We start from the raw sequence: 22,653 nt of genomic DNA on the forward strand, positions 1-22,653 counted from the left end.
CTCAGGGGCTGAGGAACAGCCCCGCTGGTCTGTGCAGGCAGCTGCATCCGGGAGGAGGAAGGGAGGATCCTTCATTGTCCTTTCCAAAGGGAAAAAGGACAGTCCCCTGAATGGAAGTGCCAGGCAGGGCAGGAAACACCTCCAGCCTCCTCACTCCAGCCTGCATCTGCCTGTGGAAAGCAGCAGACACCTGCATGAGTCCCCCCCCCTGTGCTGCAGGAGCCTGATCTGCAACATCTTGCAAGGATTTGATGCATTTCACGTTCAACTGCAGGACTGAGGAGAGGATCCCCCGGCTGCTGCCCTGCAGGGAAACACCCAGATGCTGCTGGGAAGGAGGAGGAAGGGTAATTCCTGCCCCCAGTACTGGGCAAAGCTGCTGTAGGATGCCCAGCGGGGTGGGAGCAGGGGCACGGGAGCTGAGCAACCGCCCCCAGATGGAAGGCAGGGATGGGGAGAGATGGAAAGAGTGGGAAAACAACGCCAAGAAGGGAAGCAACGAATGGAAAGAGATGAAAGGCAGCAGGTCAGGAGTCAGCACAACAGGATTTAACAGCGGATAGGGAGCTGCAGCACATTGCTGAAGGATTCTGGCTCAGCAGAGCCAAACTCACATCTTCACCCAGGGCACTGCTGCACCCAACCCTCCAGAATCTGCTGGGTACCAGGGCAGCCACCTCCCCATCACCCTCCAAACTTCCCTCCAAACAGACACCCAGAGAACAACATCTCAGCACCCAACTCACAGCTCCAGCCTCTCCCCCAGCAGTCACCTCCCCCCAGGAACTGCCATGGGCTCCATTTGTCACCCAGCACACGCTGAAGTAATTCAAGCTGCCCCTGGGAGGAGCAGCCCGTGGATCTAACACTCAGCAGAGCAGCTGGGTGCTCACAAAAAAGCTCCCAGGGGTGCAGCAGATCCCCAGGGGTGCTGAAGCAGGTAGCAGGCTGAGGTTTTGGTGCTGCTTTTTCCCCTCCCTGCAGGGGAATGGGCAGGTCCTGGCTGCTTGCTTTGCTTTTCTCCTTCCCCCAGGAGAACTCCTGCTTGCTCGGGAAACACCTCGAGGTGCCCTGCAGCTCTGCAAGGAGGAAACACTGCCCAACCCCAGTCAGATGGTTGGGTCCTTCCCTTTGTTTTTGGACAGTCAGTTTGGGGTCAGATGAAAGAGCAATTCGTCACTTGGGAAACAACACCACTTCAGGCCTCCTCCCTCGAACAAAACCTCAAAAGACAGCATTTAGGCAAGCTTAACTCGGACAACTAAAAATAACCAGCACTGGAAAATGCAGACTGAGGAGCTTCCCACTTCCACAGCTCAAGCTGAGACTTGGGGATTATGGCTACGGGAAGGGTCCATCCCACATCCCTGGGTGATGAGCACCCACAGGGGAACAGGGTGGGCACAGCAGGACTCAGTGGGAACCCATCCCTGGGGTCAGCAGCACCCTGCTCTGATGAAAACTGGGGGTCCCCTGCACTTTCCCAGCAGTATGCTGTGACTCACCCCAGGACACCCAGGAAAGAGCCACCAAAGCTCAGCCAAGCCAAGTGTCTGGTTCTGGCTCCCCACAGCTGATCCACCCCAGCTTCACCCCCAGGCAAACACAGCCAGGCCTCCTGCCAGCACCCAGGATAAATCCCCTGCACCCAGTAATGTGTTGAGCTGGGCTGTTACTCCAGCTTTCCTCTGCTTCCCTAGCAGTGGGGCTGTCACAAGGGATGTGACCCTTGCAAGGGACCATTCAAACCTGCCAGTCCATCCCACTGGCTGCTCAGGCTCATCCAGCCCAGCTGGCATCACCAAACAGCCACAAACTGTGGCCTGCCCTCATCTCCCTGCAATCCTCCTGCTTGCACCCACCTCTCCCTGCTCCAGAGGGAGAAGTAAATATATATATTTTTAAAAATATATATATAATTAAACTCAGACTCATGCTTGGACCACAAACTCCTCCATCACAGGGGCCATGCCAAAATCCATGCTCCCAGCACAGCCACATGCCCATGGGAGAGCTCAGCACCAGCAGAAAAGCCCTCTGGAACTGGAACCACTGGGCTGGGAGCCCCAGGGAAGCTCAGCAAGGCACGCTGCCAGCTGCAGGGATGTGTCACAGCAGGGTTTGTGTCACCCAGAATCACACACACAGGATTGTTAGGGTTGGAAAAGAGCTCCAAGATCACCAGGTCCAGCCATCAACTCACAGCAGGGTTCTGCAGGGAAGGGGCTCTCCCAGCACATGGGACTGGTGCCACACTGCTCTGGGAACCTCGAGCAGCAAAGATGACAGCCTGCCCAGGATTTCAAACCCAGAGCCATTCTTCTGCCCTGGATTTCAAATCCAGAGCCATCCTTCTGCCCTGGGACACAGACAGGCCCAGCCTGTGGAGCCAAGGATAACGTGGGGGCTTCAGATCCTACAGCAAGGAGATGAGACAGGAGGATGCTCAAGGACTGAGCCATCTTCTCACTCATCCCTGTGTCCCTTCAAGTGACAGCCTGCGAGATGGCACAAGCAGGAAAGCAGCTTTCCCATCACCAGTTAATAAGCATCCATTCAGCCTGAGATTCTCGCCCGGAGCAGCCAAGAGCTGGAGCAACCCAAGGTGACTTTTAAGTAGCTGGTGAAAAGGTGGGAAGAGAGCTGAAGAGCTGGCATGCATCGAGGCTGTGCCACAAAGCCTCCGGGAGGGCTGAAGCAGAGACAGATGAAGCATCAGCACATCCAAGCAGGAACAAAGGGCAAGAAGAGAAGAGCTGGGGGCACGGCCCGGGGGTGGCCGGGGCCATCGGCACCTCCTGAGCAAGCGAGGAGCGGTGAAGGGACAGTAAAGCTCCGGCTGCCACAGCAGGGTCCTTAATTAGCATCTTGGGAAACGGCGCTGAAAATCAGACACCTTCCCACCGAAATCTGAGCCCGGACCTGAAAATCTGACCAGTGGATCCCATGCTCCTAGACCAAAGGTCACACCAAGTCCTGGGTGGCCTCTGCAACCACCACGCGGGGCTGAGCTCCCCCCTGGTCCAGCTTTGCCCCCTGGCCACCCCCGGCCCCCCCAGAGGCAGGGCTGCAAGGGCCAGAGCATTATTTTTAGCCAGGGGAAAGCAGGAGCACACCACCAGCCCTCTGGCTCTCTCGCCCTTGGCACAGGGCACGCTGCCACTGCTGAAACGAATGCCCCAGGCCTCAGCCCACCCCCCTGCCCCCACAGCACTGGATTCACCCCCCCGGCTGACACCACTGAGCGGCCCCATCTCTCCCCCTGGAACGAATCCTTCCTCTCTCCGAGTTAGGAGGAGGAGGAGGAGGAGGAGGAGGAGGATGCTGCTGGCATCGGCAGCTTCCGCGGCAGAAGGATCCCGACTTATTTACAGCTCCTTAAGGGACCGCGGGGAGCTGGGCAGGGCTGACCTTTCCGTGCTGGAGACAAAGAGATGGCAGCAGCAGCCGTGCTGGAGGAGTCACGGCTGGGCGGTGAGGAGCCCCGGGAGGCAGAGCAGGAGGCCAGTCCCGAGGCAGGGGGCTGAGGAGCGAGGGGCCAGCGGGGCCAGCGGGGCCACGGGAAGCAAAGAGCGCTGGGATCCCAGGCTGGGAAAAGGAGGGATCGGATTCCTCCCTCCCCGCCGGACAAACTCTTCCGGGTAGGGAGTCCTCCGCGCCACGCTCTGCCCAGGAACACCAGCAGCTCCCCATGGGGCCCAGGGGCTTTAGCAGGAGGGGAAATAGAGGGAATACAGCAGAAAAAACCCCAAACAAACAGCAAAAAAAAAAAAGGGGGGAATGGAGACTCTCCCCCTGCCCCCCTGCAGCACTCAAACCTTTGGCTGTCGGCGCTGCCGACTCATCCCTGCCATGAAGCACAGAACCAAAAGTTTCCCCGTCAGCACAAAAGATGGATACAACTGGCCAAGCCTTCCACTTGGCTTCTGCCACCCTGGCAACGAGGCCTCACCCGCTTTAGGGACCTGCATGTCCCAACTCGGGTGCTGGTGATGGGTGGAGGGGTGGAAGGGACCATCCCACTCCCCGTGTCGGGGACCACTGCATCCCCATGGACTCACCACAGATGCTCGTGCTGCAGGGAGGGAAGGGTTCACCGAGTTGAGGAGCTCTCCTGCACCAGCCCTTGGCACTGCCTGGCAGGATGATCCTTCCCATACCCCTTCCCTTGCTCCAAAGGGAGTCGGCCACAGGATTTTGGCAGGGGACCCTGTGCAGGGCAGTGTCACAGCTGTGCAGTGCCACGATGCAGAAGTACAGACATCCCATGGACCCAGCCTGGGAGCATCTGGTGTCCCACCTCACCCCGACACTGGAGTGCCCATGTCCCTCTCCAGCCACCAGGGCTGGCTAGGTCCAAGCTTGCAAGTCCAGGGCCAGCCCCTTGCTTTGCTGCTCAAGTGGAGTGGGTGGAGGGATGCTCCTGGTCAGGATTGCCATGACCCCAATTCCTGACACACACAAACCCCCCCCAGGACTTGTGGTGCATCAGCTTCCCACTTTTACATTCAAGGCCCCTCCCAGAAGCTCACAAACACAGGAGAACACCAAATTCATCTGTTACTCACAGAGAGCTCTCTGAGGATCTAAGTTGCTTAATTAGTGTTTTAAAAGTCACCAGCCAGGTGGGTGACACACCAGTGGGTTGTCACATGCTCTGCGTGTCTCAAGCATTTGCTTTCTTCCTTTCTCTAGCTAGGGTTAGCTTGCTATTTTTCCCCCCCCTCCTTTTTCTAATGACCAAATAGAGATGCAGGTTTTATAAGTCCATGGAAACTCTATTATCCCTCTGCATTAAAGCCAAAAGCAACTAATTAAGACATCAAAGTCTGATGTTTCATTAGTTTGGCCTCCAAAAGTGCTGGCAGAAGGTGACTGGGAACGTGGTTCCCATGGCCAGCTGTACTGAGGGACCCCAAAGCTGGACATCTCCATCAGCAGCCCCATAGGATGGGTCCTTATTCCCCCCTGGGCAGGAGGGAGAGGTACACATTCCCAGCTCACACAGCCCAATTTATTTCCCCTTCTACACATGGGTTTTCCATCTGTACAATAGGAAGGACATTGCTGTCTCCATCCATCCCTCCCAGGAGGGCTCCAGCAGCCAACAGGCTTCAGCCAGCATCCCTCCCCCTGCCTGGATCTGCTTTCAGAAGCCCCCAGCAAGACACGGGACTTGAAGAACACCAAGGAGGTGGCATCTCTCTGTGTTGCAGCAGCCCCCTCCCCATTAAAAGCTCCACATCCCATCGCCGGGGTCTCTCCCTGCATCCTTCCCCAGCCCCCGTCAGCACATCCCTGGCACAGCTACACCCGGAGCAAAGCAGGGTGCTCACCCCACCGCTCACCGGGGGTTTAACCCAGCTTTTCCTCCGGCTCCTTATGCTGATTAGCCAAGCACAAGGCAGCCTCCCCCGCCTGGGGAGGGGCCCAGGGCTAGGAGGAAGCTGGAGCAGCCGTCAGCTCTTCCTCGGGCCCTGCTGCGGGGCAGAGAGGACGCGGGAGCAGCGGCAGCAAACAGGACCCGGCAGCGAGCACCCTCTGCGAAGCTGCTGCTCAGTTCGGGGGTGTCCCCACCTCCCACTAAACCCCCACGGCTCCTTCCAGCGCTGCCGCGACTGGCGTGAGGGTCAACTCTACCCGTGGCCTCGCAGGGAAAAAAAACCAAACAAACAAAAAACCCCAACAAAAAACAACAAAAACAACCCAAGAGAGGAGCAGGGAGCGCTCAGGGAACCCGCAGCCCCTGCGAGGTGCGGGCAGGGAAGGAGCAGGCTCATTTCCCAGCGCAGGCAGGCAGGGAAGGCCTCGGGGAAGAGGGGGAACTCCAGGCACAGCTCCACCCCAGCGCTTTAGACTGCAAAACAATAGCGGAGAGGAGCAGCAGCAGTCCCTCCCTGCTCTTACTCACCCAGCCCGGGGACCTGTGTCACCCCATGGCTCAACCCTACCTGCCCCGCCACCCCGGAGGGCTGAGGCACGGTGGGTCCCCGCTCCTGGGGGGCAAAGGCTCAGGGATACCCCAGCCGGCAGTAGCACACGCTAAAGGCAAGAGATCCTGGTGAGAAATCCTCCACATGCAAGGCAAGACGAGAGCAGGACCGACGGCACACAGGCGTGAGCCAGGGAATTCCCTCCGTCACCATCTCAACCGAGGAAAAAAAAAAAAAAAAACCAACAAAAAAACATACCTAACAAAACCACCACCCAGCAACACCCTTCACCCTCTCAAGCCTCTACCTGCAGTGTTTGCACCACCTCCCCAGCACCAGCCAGCCCCGATCCTGCGGGGAAGGAGCCAAGGGTTTGCAGGGGCCCCTGCATGTCCCCTGACACCAGGATGCTCCCAGGGCAGCACCCACGGTGGTGCCGGGGAGGGTGGGATGGGGTTGGGTGCCAGAGCTGCAGGGGAAAGGGGGGTATGAGGAAGCATTGGGTGCTTCCCTGCCCCGCTTGCACCCATCCCGGCACCGACACCCCCTGCCTCGGCACGGGGCAGCAAACCCACACATCAACCACTCCCAACAGCTTTGGGGGAACCAAAGGGCACGAAGCTTTTGGGGAGGCCTCCCAAGACCACCCAGCTCCCTCTGTCCAGCCTGGGAGACCCTTCCGCTACCTGCAGCTCACTCCATCCCGAGGGGACGGGTGGGATTCCTTAGGATAGGTGACCGGAGGGGGCAGCCCACTGGACACCCAGTCGGGACAGGAACCCGAGGCTGCTGCGGGGTGGGGCTGGCAGAGCGCGGGGGCGTCAGCTTCGCTCGCTCATGATTAAATAATTTAGGTGCGTTTCAGCGCTGAAGGAAGCGAAAGATTGAGGGCACTGCTTGGAGCCAGGCAGAGCGCAGGCAGCAGGCGCAAACCCTGCCTGATAGGGCAGCCAACAGCGTGCCCCTTTTGGGGTGGGGGGCACAAAACGGTGCCCTCCCCAGCCCTAGGATGGGTCTGGACACCCAATGGGTAGCTCCAAGGACTCACCTCCAGCCCAGCTCACTGTCCCTCGGTTCTGGTCACAGCTGACCGTCCACGGGCACAAACAGGCTGCGCTGGTTTGAGCTTTGCAATCCAAACCCCCACCCAACCTCAGGTCTCCGGAGATAAGAGCACAATAACCTATTGTCCCTCCTCCACTCCCTCCCCTCTCAAGATCTCGCTTTGCCTCCGGTGAAGCTGGGAGGGACCACCCAGCCCCACACCCTCCCCACTGGAGGGGGCTTCTGCTGGACCCCACCACCCCACCCAGCCAGGCCAGGCAGCCGGAGCGGATGTTAGGAAGCTACAGGGTTGGGATGCAAGGGAGAAGGCTGGAGGCCGAAGAGGCTCCTGCCTGCTGGCCATGTGGGCCAGAGCCTCCTGGGGTTTCTTCATTTCTTTTTATTTTTTATTTTAAAAATTAAATAAATTATTTCCTCATTCCAGTCGTGGATTTGCTCAGCTGGATGGGTGCGGGCAGGTGGGGGGACGTGCCTGGCCGTGGCGTGGGCAAACCCCAGCCAGCCTCTCCCTCTCCCCGCCGTGCCACCCCCTTTACATCCATCCCGCCCCAGTGTCGGGATCCAGACGAGATTATCCCCACTCCAGTCACACCTCTCTCGGCTCTAGGCAGGGAGCAGCACCCATGCTGCCCCACGGATGGGGAAAGCCACCCACGCAGCACCTTCCCCGCTCTGTCCTTGGGCTGCCGCAAAGCCCCCCCCTCCCACACGCCTCCCCCTCCCCGCGCTGCTTCTGCCCTTCCATCGGCATCCAGTGCCAAATTGCAGCACGGCTTGGGATGGATGGAGCCATCGCCCCCCACTCCTTCACCCCCCCTGCCATGCCACAACACGGTGCCCCCCAAAACCACCGGGATCCCATGCCCCCCCCACACCCCTCAAGGGCGGGCAACAAGTTGTAGGGGAGGACCGGAGCGGGTGGACCCCACCCCAGATGGCGGGGAGGTGGCGTGTGTACTGCACGCCTCGCAGACCCCCACGCATGAAAGCGGGGGGACGGTGGGCATCCCACCCACTCACCCTCCTGGGACGCACCCAGCTCCGCGCTGCAGTGGGATGGAGTAGCCCAGGGTAGGGGGGGGGGGGCCGCTATGCCAAGCCCCCTCCCCATCCCACCTGCTGCACCCCAGTGCACACAGCGCTGCAAACTGGGAGGGACCGGGGTGGGCGAAAGAACCGCACCCACCGCCCCACCCGCGACGGTCGCGGATAGGGCGTTGGGAGCGGTGCTTTCGCCCACCCGTGCAACCAAGCACCGAGAAACCCCCAGGGGACCCCACACCCCACTTCCCCCCAAAAAACCTCACCGGCTCAGCCCCCACGGCGCCCGGTTGGCGACGGAGCCCCCGCGGCTGGCCATGGGATGCGGGGGGAAACGACGACACAGGCGGTCGGTGGCGGCGGAGGAACGGTCCCGGGGCTAACGGGAGAAAATGCTTGTCATGGCAACCCGTGCCGTGCCGAGCCGTGCGGATCCGAGCCGAGAAGGACTCGTCCCAGCCCCGCCGGGGGAGGGGCTCTCTTAAGGTGGCGGCCCGCCCCCTCGGCTGCTTAAGGGGGACGGGAGGCAACGGGTGGGGTCCGTACCCCCCTACCCGGCAAAACCGTCTGTGCACCCCTAGGCAGCACCGGGACCCCGGGGCACTGTGGGAACCCCCCCGGACAGAACCGTGCGTGCACCCCCAGGGAGCACGGGAACCCCCCGGGCAGCGGGTGTGTGCACCCCCGGGTAGTTCAGGGATCCCCCCGGGCAGAACTGTGTGTGCACCCCCAGACACTGTGGGGACCCCCTGTGTGCACCCCCAGGCACTGTGGGGACCCCACCGAGCAGAATCGTGGGTGCACCCGCAAGCAGGGAGGGTCCCCCCCCAGGCAGAATGGTGAATGCACCCCCAGGCACGGTGCGGATCCCCTGTACATGCCCCCTTCATCCAGCCTGAGACACCCCCCCCCATGGCACTGCCCCCCTGGGACCCTCCCCACGGCAGTGAGGTGCATGCACCCCCAAGCAGCAGGGATGCCCCCCGCTCCCCCCAGGGCAATGTGGGTGCCCCAAGAAGTAAGGGGGATCTTTATACACAAAGCCCTTCCCACACCAGACAAATTTCAAAAGTATCTCAAATGGTGGCAAAATTGGGGCTCCTCGTGGGTGCTGTGGTTATGGGCTCCCTGGTGGGCCCACAGTGCCATTTGCCCCTTGGGGTGCCCCCAGCCCTGCCAACCCTGGGGCACAATCCTTTGACACCCCTTGGGTGACAGCAGCACTTGGGTGCAGCTTAGCATAAATAAAGTGCCCCTCCAGCATTCCGATCTGACCCTCACTCTTTTTTTAGAAGCAAAGAAGAGAAAAATCTTCCCTGAAACGTGCCTGAAGCGTGTGAAATTCTGCGGTTACCCCAAAAGCACAGCGTGGCACCCGAGCAGGCAGGCTGGGTGCAGGCAACCTTAAATCAGCATTAATCCCCTCTGTATCCCCACGTTTGGGCACGCAACCTGGTTCAAGTTAAACCAGTGGAACATCTGTGCAAGCACAAGCCCTAATTAGTGCTTGTAACGTTTTTTTGTGTGTGTGTGTGTTTTTTTTTCCCCCTTGAGGGCCTGCACCTCAAGAATTTGGCATTCCTGAGCAGTCCCAGGGCAACGTGGTGCTGCGGGAGGGGAATTCCTCCCCTTGGTGTCGGGGCTGCCAAGCAAACCCTCTGCTGATTCCATCGCTTTCATTCAGCTCCCGGGGGGTGTGAGGAGCTGCCAGCTCGGGTGGGCAGTTGTGGTGCACGGGCATTTACTGGAAGTCAACCACGACTCGGGAGCTGCTGCTGTTGGACGTTAATAACGTCTCTGCCTCCTTCCAGCAGTTTGCAGCACAAAAAAAAACCAAAAAACAAACAAACAAAAAAACCCACACCCAACATCAACCTTCTCCCATGCTCTGCTCTGCTAACTCTTTGCTCCTCTTCAAGGCTGAGGTCCTTGGCATTTTGATGGGTTTTTCTTTCTCCTCGTAAAAAAGTCGAGGGCTGCAGAGTCTCCTGAGCAAACCTGGTATCTCAAAGCAAGCTCAGGCACCTTCCATTCCTTGGATCCATGGCTTGCCTGCTGCAGAAAATGGGAATAAACACGTGGCTTTCAGTTGGTGCCCGGCTCCCCCTCCAGCAAAATAAAAAGCAGACGGTGTTGACCACATCGGGTCCAGGTGGCTGCTGAAGGGCTTGAAAAATAGATGGTGCAGACGGCAGACGGTGCTTCCAGTGGGCTGGGATGGGAAAACTGCTATTGAGACATAATAGCCTTTTAAAACAGGTTTTTCTGAGCTTGGAAGGAATCTAACCATCTGGATTTGGACTCCTGAAAGGAAATCAGCCTTCCTGCCTCGGGGAACCTGTTGTTAACAGGGCAATTCACGCTTTCCGAAATGCTGAGAATTTGCAGCTTCCTTGGGCTTTGGCTCGAACAGGGAAAGGCAGAGGCAGATTTTACAACCCGGGCACTTGCCGTTGAAGGAACTAGCCAAAAAAATTCCTTTGCAAAACCTGCTTCCCATCCAGTGGCAGGCTGCAATTAGAGAACTGGTACTTAGCAGCTCCTGCCTGGTGTGTTTCCATTACAGCAAGAGCAACCATAAACACAGAGCCTGAAAGCCCTTTCCATTTTACATTTAAGGAGAAGCACATGGAGGCCAAGTCAAGAGCCTGGTGGGACCAGGAGCAGACCCATCACCTCTGGGTGACCTGCCAGCCCCTGCTCACACCAACACGTCCCCACACACACTGCAGTGACACGGGACAGAGCAAGGGACAAGTTCCTCCCTGGGGTATTTTGGGGTTGGATGGCCCCAGGGTTGATGCTGCTCCAAACCTGCTCCCGAGATGCCTCCATGTGCCATCCCAGGATGGTGCTGCTGCTCTGCTTGCTGGTGCCATCCCTCCTGCTCCATCTCTCCTTGCACAGGGCCACCTGCCCTCCCTGTACTGCTCCTGGGAGACACGAGGCTTTGCCATCCCCAGGGAGGTGACAGTGATGTCCCTACGCTGCTCTGCTGGGGGGACAGGTGATGCTTGGTGCTCCTGCACCCAGAAGAGGACAGAGAAAGGGAGCAAGACTTGACCCAGCAAAGCTCCCACTTGCTTCCCATGTGGTCATTCCCATGGCTGCAGGAAGGGACTTCCCAGGATTAGGGGACAACTCCTGCTGGAGCCCTGGGGATGGCATCAGGTACAGGCTGCTTCTTTGGCTCTTGGTAAGCACTTGACCAGCAGCATCAGAGCCCAGGATCAAGGACCTAAACCCTGATGGGAGCTGAGAGCTCTGGTGGGAACTGGGAGCTGTGATCATATTTTGGTCCTTCTTTTCTTTTCTGAACACATTTCTGCTGGGTGCTCTGGGAGCCAAACAGACAGTCCCCGGCCTGAACAGTGCCTGGCCTAAAAGAGACCAGCAGCAATGTAAAATAAATAAGCCCAAAATAGAAAAAGACCAGTCCACGAGATCCTTCTGTAAAAACCTTAACTGATGATTTCCCTTTAAAACCAGTATTAAACTTCATAATAATTTGCCTTTAATGTCTCCCGGGCTGGGAACTTGTAGGTGGAGTTTTAGCCCAAAATGAATTGAATCAGCCAAGTTGTATCAGCCAAGTTACAAACCCATCAAAACTCGAGGCCAGATCCTGATCTCATCCCCGTGGGTATAAATCCGGCATCGCTCTGCTGGAATCAGCAGGGAAGATTTTTGTCATGATGCCGGGAGAGGAGGATTGGACCCCCAGGGTTTCTCATGGAAACACTGACTGACTCTTAAGCACAAGACAGAGCCGTGCGTCTGTAAAATCTCTCTCCATTCAAGGGCTAAATATAGGGAGGGAGCGAGTGCCAACGATTCGCCTCTCAGTGCTCAGGCAGAAATAAGCCCCGAGGGCTGCTGCGGGAAGCTTGATGGAAATGCTGCTGGGGGTCCCGCTGTCCCGGCGTACCCTCTGGTGGGCAGGACGTCTGCAGGGTCCCAGGATTGGCAGGGATGCTCCCAGGTGGTGTCAGCAGCCAGGCAGGGCGGGTGGAAAAGGAGTTAAGAGATTTTTTTTCTTGCTTCTTCCCCTTTTTTCTCAGCTCAGCCCTGATGCTGCCGAGCTCCAGCTCCCGCAGGTGCCTTTTGCGAGGCTCAGATGGATGCGAGGGGAGCAGCCCGGGTGCTGCCGGGGGGAAGAATCCCACTGTGATTCCACCAGTTCCCCTCTCAGCCTTTTCCCTGCTTTGCTTCACTTGGTTCTGGGCTCTCCCCTTGCTCCAAGGCTTTGCCCCCCACCCCCCAGCCGTGGGTTTGCAAATAAACCCATCACCATGGTAGTGCTAATAAACCTCTCCTGGACCCTGTCTGCTCTCAATTACTCCAACAGCCCCGTTAATTTCTAACTAAGCAGCTGCTTCATCGAGGGAAGGGGGGCTGGAAATAAAGAGCAAAACAGAAAAGGAGGGACTAAGGCCCAGTTTTGCTTTAGGAAGGTAATTAGGAGACAAAATTATTTGCTCACCTCAGGAATTCGTCACCGAAGTGCCTGGTAGCTGGCAGACAAACTTTGTTTTCCCTGGGAGCCCCATGACTGACAGCACTTTTCCTCTCCTCACCCCTACATGTTCCCATTCAGAGCTGGAGCCACATCAGGCTCTAAATCTGTTATTAAACCCCAAATATTTGTAACAGCTGGGGAAGAGCCTCAGAGCTGCTTCTCCTCAAGCACCCAAGGGCAGGGTGAGGGGGGATGCTGGGTTGCAGGGGTGTGATGAAGGCTCACAAGGGCTGCTGGCATGGTGGATGCTCCTTCCTTCTCCATCCAGCATCCCACCAGGGCACCCTGTGCTGAGGACAGTGCAAACACCCCTCTCCCTTGAGATCTGGGGGACACCCCGGGACCCCCAGAGGGAAATAGCTAGATCCTCAGCTCCATCTCAAAATGAACATTTTTCCCCTTCAGCTCCGACCTCGTTTCATTCCTCGCATCAAGGAGGAACCTTGTACTCTGTGTTTGCATCACAGTAACACCTCAGGGACCTTAGTGGGACTGAGGAAAGTCCCTGCTGCCAGGAGTGACAACGCGGTGGGTAGTGCTGAAAGGGAGGAGAGAGAGAAATGACAGCGTGGCAGAGCTGCTCCCCCATCACTCACAAGCTGTCAGTCCCCGAGCTGGGGAGGTGGAGGAGCACCCAGGCTCCTGAGTCCTACTTTGGTGCCTTCTTCCCAGAGATGGAGACAAAAACAGAGGCCTCTTCCCTGGAGATGCTGTTGGGAGTTGTGGTACCCGGTGGGGTGATGCTGCAGAGCCCAGCAGGCAGCAGGGCTGGGGACAGTGCTGCAGAGGCAGGGGTCACCCCACAAGTCCCTTTCTACCGGGAATTTGTGTCCTCTCACTGCCTGCCCATAAGACTGCAAGGTCAGGAGCAGCCCTCTGGTGCTTCCCTCCAGCCAGCTCACCTCACTGCTCCCAAAAAACTGCTTCTGGAGCCCCAGAAGGGGTGAAAGCCCAAGAAGAGCAGCTGCAGGTCACTGTGTCACCATGTCACCGAGCCAGGCAGGGCTGGCATTGCCCAGCAAAGACATCCTGAGCCTGCTATCACCTCCTCTGCTCCCCTGGACCTCCCTGCACAAAGCCAGGCTCCAGCAGACTGTCACCAAAAAGGTTGAGCTTCCTCCAGTCCTACCTTAAAGCTGCTTCTCAGGCCCTTGGGCAATATAATTAATTATATTTTGCTGGTGTTGATGGCATAGGGCAGAGCTGGAGTGAGCTGAGACCCTGGCAAACACCCACTGTGAAGGGGAGAGAGGTGCCAAAGGCAGGGTGAAAAAGTAGGAGATGCAAAGGTGACTTCTTCCCAAAAGAAAGAAAGAGGGAGAAGAGAAAACCATAAACACTGCCAACTGCTTCTCCGGGAAAACAAAAAGAAACGACTATTTTATTTGAATAATAACCATCAATAATGCATTGCTAGGAAGCTGCAGATGACTGCAATTAAAAAAAGCATTGCATTCCCTGAGCAAAACCTAAATTATTCCTCACAGCTTCTCCACTTGCTGAGTTATATTAAAATGAAGCAGCTCCTGGTGCGACGTGGCTCAGCAGAGCTGGGGAGCCCGGGTGGAAGGCATAAAAGAAGGGAAAAAAAAGGCAAGGAGAAAGAAGAAGGGCCCTAATGTAGGGGGTTATAAATATTTTACAGCCGAGGAGGAGTGGGGAGCCATGGATATAGATGCAGTTGCGGGTGTTTGTGGTGGGAGGGAGGATTAATCACAGAAATGGACAAGAAACTTTTGATGAGAGCACATGCCCACACCCACTGCCCAAGCAGCTCGAGAGGGTCCCTTGGGTGTGCTTGGGCAGCCTCAGGTTTGCACCAGAGGGTGCAAATGGGATTTGGTGATGCTTGACTTACTCTGTGGGGCAGCGAGCTGGGTCTAGGACAGGCACTGTCAGTTCCTTGGGAAATGCAGGGTACAAATATTGACTGGAAAAACCCCAAGAAACCCAGTTTGGGAGCATGCTGGCTCCTCTCTGGGATGGGTCCAGCCTCCTCCCTGCACCAGCTCTGCTGCTGGGGCTGCTCCGGGGGGTTTAGGCACAACCGGGGTGTCCAGGTACAACCTCCCTCCATGCTGCAGGAGGGGGTGCCCAGCACCCCACAAACCCTTCTCCCAGGCAGTGACGAGCAGGATGCTTGTGCAGGAGAGGCCGTGGCTGCCGCTGCAGCCCGGGGAGCAGGAACAGCGCTGCCCCTCGCAGCCCGATGCTCCCAAAGTCATCAGAGCAAAGAGCAGCTGGCAAACTCCCCTGTCCGAGCTGAACACGAGCTCTGCTGTCCCGAGAGGAGCAAACAGAGCCGGGGACTGCGCTCGCAGCACCTTGACCCTTCCAGCACCTCCTGCCCCTCTGTGTCCTGGTGGAGAGGGAGCAGGGAACCAGCTCTTGTCACCCTCCTTTGCGGCACCAAGGTGGGGACAGCAAATCCCTGCTCTGCCCCATGGAGAGCAAACGCTGTGCTTGGAGGTGGCTTCGTCTCCTCCTCGGGAGATCAGCAGCAGCCAGAGCCAAGGGAGGTCAAGGCTGTTCCTGCAGCTGGAACCTTTCCCCACCCTCCACAATCTGCAGCCACCATCAGCCCTGAAGTGTGGTGCAGCACCAAGGGAATCCTCCTGGGGTCAAAATACTTTCTTTCCCAGTTGGTGTCTCCTTGGCAGCAGCAGGGACATCCCCATCCTTTCTGACTCCTTCCTCCACAGGCTGAGCAGAGGGACAACCCCGCAGGCAGCATGGGAACCCCCTTCCCAGCTCCAAGCCTGGTCTCTATCTGTACCTGTCCCAGCACGGTCCTGGGGGGGACTGGAGTGCTGTTTGGGGCTTCAGCCACCTCTCCTCCCATATGCCCATCCCCAGGGGCTGGGAAAGCTCAGTGGCACCTGCTGGGAGCCTCTGCAGGTATTAAAACCTCTGTGCCTAAGAGGGCCTCTTTAAAAATTAAAGCCTCAGTGAGAAAGAAATGAGTCATGACGGCGAGAAATGAAGCTCACGGCATCTGCAAATCACTGAAGAAAAGAGAGACAGCAGCAGGGCTGGGGCTGCCTGGAGCCATGACCATCTCTGGGGCACTGGGCAAAGGGCGGAGACAGAATGGAAAGCAGCCAAGACGTGAGACACCTGATGGGAGGAGCTGGATATTGGGGTGACAGAGACTGCAGGGGTGAGGACACCTTCCCTCACCCTGTCTGGTCCACCAAGCTGAGAGCAGATCTTGTTTCCCCATCCCTACAGACGCCAAGCCCTGGCTGGGCATCCAGGCACACTGGATTTAGAAAGACAGATCCCTTCCTTTGGAAAGGCACCAGGGGCCTCACACCCTCTTGTCACCCAGGGCACTGCCCCAGCACCACCCACGCTCAAAATGCTTCACCTGGATCTTGATCACCCACCCTCTCCTTGTCCTGAGCAACATCCTCAAGCACCCCTCTGAGGGTGTGCAGGGTGGCACCTCAGCCTTCACACCAGGGTCCCCAAAGCCACAGGGAGGCTCCATCCCCCCAGAGCAGACCCAACCTCCTGGCCACCAAAGCTCTCTGCTAAGCACCAGCTCCCGCAGCGCAGCCAACCCCAGGGGCAGAAGGTGAGCTGCAGGATTACCTCCAACCCCAAAGGCTGACAGACCTAGGGCTGCAATGCCTAACTCAGGAGCTGGAATAGTTGGTGCTGCAAACATGGCACAGATGCACCCCTCCTGCACGACGTGCATCTGTCTCACATCAGCAGTGACGCCAGCGCCTCATTTCCCCGCTGACTGCCGAGAGGGCTGAGCCCTCCTCAGCTCTGACGTGGGAACCTGTCCTTAATTTCCAGTGGCATCAATATGTTTGCTTCCTTCCCTCTTCTCCCTGCCAGCCCTGATTTGCTCCATGTGGGACACGAGGGGCAGTGATAAAACACCCTGAGCAACGCTGGGATGCCCCAAGGCTGCCATGTCCTCAGCTCCTGAGCAGCAATTAGCTAAGAGAGGCCAAGGGCCGGGCAGTGTCCCCGGCAGCTCCTGGTGAACCCAGGTCATGCATGACGCATTGTATCCATAAAGGATGTGTGTGTGTGTGTGTGTGTGTGAGTCTAGAGCACAGCTCCCAGAAAAAAAAAAACAAAAAACAAAAAAACACAAAACAACACCAAAAAAACAACCCAATAAACAAAAACCAAAACCAACCCTTTGCTTCGGGGAGGGAAGACAACAGGGTGAGTGCGGCTCCTTCCCAGAGCACAGCAGCACCCCAGGCAAGGGGATGCTGCAGTGGAGAGGGAAAGGACGAAGGTGTGTGTGGCTCTGCCAGGCTGGGATGTTGTGTCTGGAGGGTTAAGGCTTTGCCTGTCCATTTAGGATACATATATCCAGGTATTCAGAGGCAGCAACACCATCCCAGAGCCAGGACACTCGTGTGCTCGCCTGCCCGGAGCAGCAGTTGCCAGGGTGGTGTGGTCTGGCAGCTGTGGAGCTTCGTAGGTATCTTTGTAAATACATTAAGTCCCTGTTTGCAGGGGGAGATGGTAGCCAAGCACCTGCAATTGTCTGCACAGGAGCACAACCTGTGGGGAAAGGAGCTCTGAGCTCAACAGGAATTGTTCTGCTCTGCCGAGCTGGAAATTGGCAGCAGATACCATCACCCAGGCATTGGGGGTGAAGAACAGATTCTCCTTTCAGTCCTCAGCTGTTGGCAACGCCGGGAGCAGACGAGGAGGAGGAGGACTGATGCAGTCCCTCGGGGGGTGGCAGGTGTGGGGGGTGCAAACCCAGAGACGGGAGGAAAAAAGGCAAAGATGTTTGCAGCAGGGCTGGAGAGGAGGCAAAGATATCTTGGAAGGTTTGAACCCTCCAGCCGTGCCAGACTCCTGACCCCCATCACTTATCTTTATCCTGGTCCCTCTTTGACCAATTTCCTTCCTCCCCTCCCATCTCCCTCCCTGGCCTTTTCCTCCCCCCAGCCAACCTGCCTGTGGATTAAGAACTTGGCTTCCAACCCATATCTTAGAGCAAACCAAGAGGAGACAAAGCAGCCACAAGACCAAAACAATTCCCTCCGGCGGCTCAGGAGCTCAGCATCCAGCTTTTGGACACATCGGATGCTTTTTGTCCTTCATTATCAGCCGAAGAGCAGCACCGCAGCGCTGGGACACGGAGCGGGGCGGAGCGCGATCCCGGCGATGCCTTTAAAGGGAAAGGGTCCGGCTGGAGGAGCCGGGGGCACGGGCAGCACCGTCTGCCCAGGATGAGTAACTCTCTCCCCAACACACCCTCTGCTCCGGGGCTGTGGCAGGAACCGCTATCAGAAAGCAGAAGCCGATTCCTTCCCTTTTGCTCCCCACTAAGATTTTCCAGTGAGAGATCGTTCTGCAGTGCTGACGGAAACTCAACCACTCCCCGGCCGTTTCTGCTCTGGGACGGTTTTCTGGTTTGTTTTGGTTTTTTTTTCTCCCTTAGCATCATCTGACCTGAACTGAATGCTCTCAGAGGACAAACATCACCTCTGGCATCACACCATTGCCTCCAAAGCTTAGCTTTCCTCTGAGCACAGGAGACCCACGAGCACCAATTCCCCATTCCCAGCTGTAATGTGGGGTCATCAGGAGTCCCCAGCAAAGGGTACCTGGTCCTGGGTACAAACCACAGCCCCCCTGGGAAGGTATGGGTTGGCTCCAGCATTATTGGGCACGGATCTGCTGAGGACACACTGCAGGGATGCAGCACATGGGGAGCAGGGAGGGAGAGGGATGCAGCCAACCCCTATCCTGGGATTTATTGGGAGCAGCAGAGCAGGAGGTGTCACCCAAGGGGACAGGGAGGTCTCTAGCACCACAGCCTGAAGCACTCAGACATCCAAAGGGACAGAACTGTGACTGCCCCCAGGTACCAGTTGGATAACACTGTGGAAAATTCAGACACTGGAGCTTATTAGGGGAGTGAGAGCAGCTGGCAAAAACCTCACAGCCAAGTGCAAGGGGAGTGTTCCTCCAGCTCCCCAGCAGTGCTGTACCTGCCCAACACAGCACCCTGCAGCCCCTTGGGCACCTTTACTCCTCTGGCAGCAAAAGGACTCAGCCAGGATGCATCCAGCCCAGCTCCTTGGCCAATTCCACCCACAAAAACACACAGCAGCATCTCCAGCTCCACAGCTTCACCCTGACCCCAAGCCCGCTTCCTCCAGTGTATTAACTCAGCCCTAATCAACTCCTCAATTATCAATTAAAACCCCCCACAGGCTGTAATCCCCACTCCATGCTCAACAAGAGGCAACCAACAGCCAAGGCCCTCTCCAAGTGCCTGTTCCCTAAATCTGTTCCTAATTAGGAGTGGACTTACCCCTGCAATTAATTGCTGGAGTCAGTCATTAGGTATCACAGATGATCTCTTTGGAGAAGCAGGCAGCAGAGTGGCTAATTAGTTCATAAGGAGCACAGAGAGCATCAGAACAGTGGCAAAGCCTCTGCACCTGGCCAGGGGACAGCAGGAACTGGTGGCTTCTAACAGAATGCTCCTGGCTTTGGGACAAGTGAATTTTGGGTGGATTTTTTTTTTTTTTTTCATAGTGCAGTGAGTGCTGCAGAGCTGATGCTCAGGGTGCTGCCAGCCCCAGGGGCTGTGGCTGCAGAGCTGCACCCAGTGGGATGCAGTGCTTGTGTCCCAGCTTCCCCCCCCCGTGTCCCCAGACACCATCTCTTTGTCACCACAGCCAAGTCCCAAGGGGAGCTAGGACTGAAATAACCCTTCCAAAGCCATGGCATGCCTCTGCCCTGGCTGTTTTAACTCAGCTCCAGGGACCAACATGAGTGCTCTGCCCAGGGCCAGGGTGCAGGAATTCCATTTTCTCCCAGGCTGCCCATCAGATGCAGGATCCTCCCCACCCCAGGCCAGAGAGCTGGGAAATCAGTTCCTCCAACCCAGCCCCCGGGGAGGGCAGGGAATGTCCCCTCTCATGTGGCATTGCCAGCCTTGCAGGACACAACAAAGTGCCACAGGGTATAAGGTGAACAAAAGCCTTTTCCTACCTCCCCTCCCTCCTCTTAAACAAATTAAAGTCTTTTGTGCCTCAGTTTCCCTCCAGCAGCCCAGGGTGGATAAGTCATGGCAAAGCCTGTTGGCTGCAGTCACTGCTGAAAGCATCAGGTGCTATTATTAGCTTTAAGGGAAGTGAAAGTGTTTCTGTGCCTCAGCATTTAGTTTTTCCCTCCTTATACAATCTGCATGGAAACAAATTAACCCTTTACACCCAAACCCATCCAGGGAAACCAAGGAAAAGCCACCACACCATTCCCCAGGCCTGAGAAGCAGCATCTCAGATCTCTCAACAGGTCGAGGCTGCAGTTGCAGCTGTTTTTCAGCAGTTTTACCATAATCAGGCTGTTTTAGTGCTGCAGAAGCTCTGGGCTCTCTCCATCACCACCACCAGGTCATGGAGCCCTTGTTACCTCTGCTACCCAAAGCACCTCCATGGCTTCTCAAACTGAAGATGCTTAGCAAGAAAAAAAAATCCAAAGGTGTTAAGTGACAGAGGAATTAAGCTGCATTCTGGGCTAATGGTTGGTGAAATTACGTTAAAAAAATGGAGCAGAGCAAAGCCTGGAAGGAAGAGATGACTGTAAACAGCAAGAGAAACTGGGACACAACTTCTAAGCAGGAGAAACTGTTTCTGGCTGGGTGACGGGGAGCTGGGGTGACTCAGGCTGGGGACAACCAACCAGTTCCAGCTCTCCTGGGGACTGGTTCCACTCAAGGCTGAGTGCTCAGTGCCCTGGTGATGGGCTCTGTGACAAGGACGTGGTGGCTCTTTGCCCTGCTCTTAGTGAGGACAGATTTCCAGAGAAGGCAGCAGCTCCAGCATCACAAAGATACATTTTCAATTTTTTATTTTCCCCAGCAACTCATCAACATCCAAATGTTTTCCAGCCACTGTGAGCCAGGATGGGGCTGAGCCCATTGCCTGGGGGCGGGGGTGGGCAGATGGTCTGCAGTCCATCACCGAGTCCTTTGGGGAGCTCCAAGGGAGGGATATTTGCTGCTTCTGTCTGGCAGCTGATGAGGCAGTGAGGATACCCTGGAGAAAGCTCAGGAGAGCACCGGGACAGGGAAAAAGTGTCCCCTGAACACCCCCAAACCAGCACCTGGGCAGGAGATGGGGAGAGAGGGACATGGAGAAATAGATGGTGGGAGGAAAGTGATGAATAACGAGAAGAGCTGGGCATAAACCGGGCAGAAGTGGGCAGGATGATGGGTGCAGAGCGACAGAGAGATGCTGCCCAGCCAGCCAGATCCTGCCCAGTGGGTGCGGGGTCTGAAAGTGCCCTGGGATGGAGGGGAGGAGGCTGGGCAGGGGCAGTTCAGGAGGTGCACACTTCCCCCTGCTACCTGCTGCCTAATAATTAGGAATTATGCAAAGGGAAAAGCAGTCGGGCTCTGCTGGGCTTTCCCACCAGGCTCGCAGGGCAGATCTGCTGCAGCCCTGCCTGCCCTGGCCCTGTGCCTCCGCCAGCCCCGAGGCCACCAGGACATTAACCTGCTTCTGCCGGCCACGTCAGCCAGCTTTTAATTAGACCCAGCACTTCCGAGCATCCCCCGCAGCCCGTTTGGGAAGATCCGGGAGCTGGCAGAGCGGAACCATCCGGCCAGAACCCGCACCCGGGCACCGCGCCGGACGCGGGGCAGCTCGGTGCCACCTCCCCTGCAGAGCTCCGGGCTCTGCCCCTCACTCCTACATCCCCAAATCTGCCCCTTACCCCTCTCAGAGGATTTCCGAGGGGTTCGGAGGGGTTCGGGGGGTTTGTTGCTCCCCTCGCCCTGCCCTGGGGCGGTGCCACGACCCGCAGCTGCCTGCCCGAGAACCACGCTGCGAGGAAATCTGCTCTGTCTCCCAAAGCCTCCTCTCCCCGAGCCCTGTGATTAAAGGGATTTCTTTTTCCCTTCACTTTAATTTGCAGCCTCTGTGGTTGCAGAGCTGCACCCCTCCCAGAAGCAGCAGGACCCTGGGACAGGGAAGGGAAAGCACCCCCCCTGCCCAAAGTGCAGACCCCACATCCAGCCCCTCCACCCCTACTGCAATCGGGACCCCCCCACACCCCACAGAGTGGCCAAGAAAACGTCTGCCCAGCCCCCTGCACCTCGCAAGGGGGGAAACTTGGCAGCAGGTACCAGCTCCTCATGGAGTCATTCTGCTCCCTGCCCTGGCCTGATGGGAATAAACAGATCCCCACACCAGCTCAGGACGTGCCTTTCCATAAGGGGAGCAAACCTGCTGGCACCACACACTGCTGGCCCAGGGCTGCTCCCTGCCAGCCCCGCAGCTCAGCTCAGCCCCCAGGGTCTGCTGGGCACCCCTTGCAGGGTGTTTGGGGATGAGAACCCCCCCACAACCTCCCCAAAGCACCCACCCCACCACCATGTCACCTCCCCTGAAATGAGCAGCAAGGCCTGACCTGCTGGTCACAGCACTGTGTGAGCTGACTGCAAAGAAGCCTTTAAATAAATTAATTAATGAGAATGTTAATGAGAGACAAGAAGGCTCTGGGAGAGCAGGTGGGAGGGAAAGGAGCTGACTGACCTGTGTACGCCCAGCAGAAGGGCAGCCCTGTCTGAGGGACCCCCCTCCCCTGGGCTGCTCTTGTTGCAGTGGGAGCAGAGTAGGAACACAGGAGTGGGTGGCTGACACCCCTGGGGAGCCACCATGGGTTCTGAGTGCCACCTCCCCCATTAACAGGGATGTCCCTGCAAAGCCAGTGCTCCAAGCATTCCTTCCAGTACCCGTCTGTTTTCCCCTCCTTCCATGGAGACACTTCCTTACACAACCCCTGGTCAGTAGGACAGCCTTTTACATCTCTTGCTGCCATCACTGCTGGGGGCTCCAGGCCCCTGAACCATCCTTGCTGCCTGCTTGGCACCCAAGGGGACACAGGATCAGTGTGTGTGCTGCTGGGCTGCCCTTGCACCCAGTCCCATGCCATGGCTGGAAGGGGCTGCTCCCAGCCCCAGTGCCATTGGGGTGCATCCAGCACCATGGGGGGATCCAGGAACAAGGGATGATTTCAAGCCAGGAACAAGGGATGGGGAATTAACTGAACTGTCTGGGTTCACACAATGCCCTCCCTGGGGCAGGG

The 22,653-nt window shown here is 57.3% G+C and overlaps 1 protein-coding gene across 9 annotated transcripts in view; it reads right to left on the reverse strand.

The window, feature by feature from the left end:
* The window catches only part of ATP2B4 (ATPase plasma membrane Ca2+ transporting 4), a 48,297-nt gene extending 39,778 nt beyond the window's left edge, over positions 1-8,519 (reverse strand). For 5 of the 9 annotated variants that reach the window (XM_030465596.1, XM_030465593.1, XM_030465595.1 and 2 more), the window contains exon 1: positions 8,306-8,510. The gene's annotated coding sequence lies outside the window, so the exon portion shown is untranslated. Of the gene's footprint in view, positions 1-3,411; positions 3,566-8,305 lie in introns of those variants that run through there. The other 4 variants (XM_030465597.1, XM_030465598.1, XM_030465592.1 and 1 more) reach the window with 4 other exon arrangements.
* Between the last annotated feature and the right edge of the window lie 14,134 nt (positions 8,520-22,653).

The sequence above is a fragment of the Calypte anna genome, chromosome 26 (genome assembly GCF_003957555.1).
Source record: "Calypte anna isolate BGI_N300 chromosome 26, bCalAnn1_v1.p, whole genome shotgun sequence".
NCBI classification, from domain to species: domain Eukaryota; kingdom Metazoa; phylum Chordata; class Aves; order Apodiformes; family Trochilidae; genus Calypte; species Calypte anna.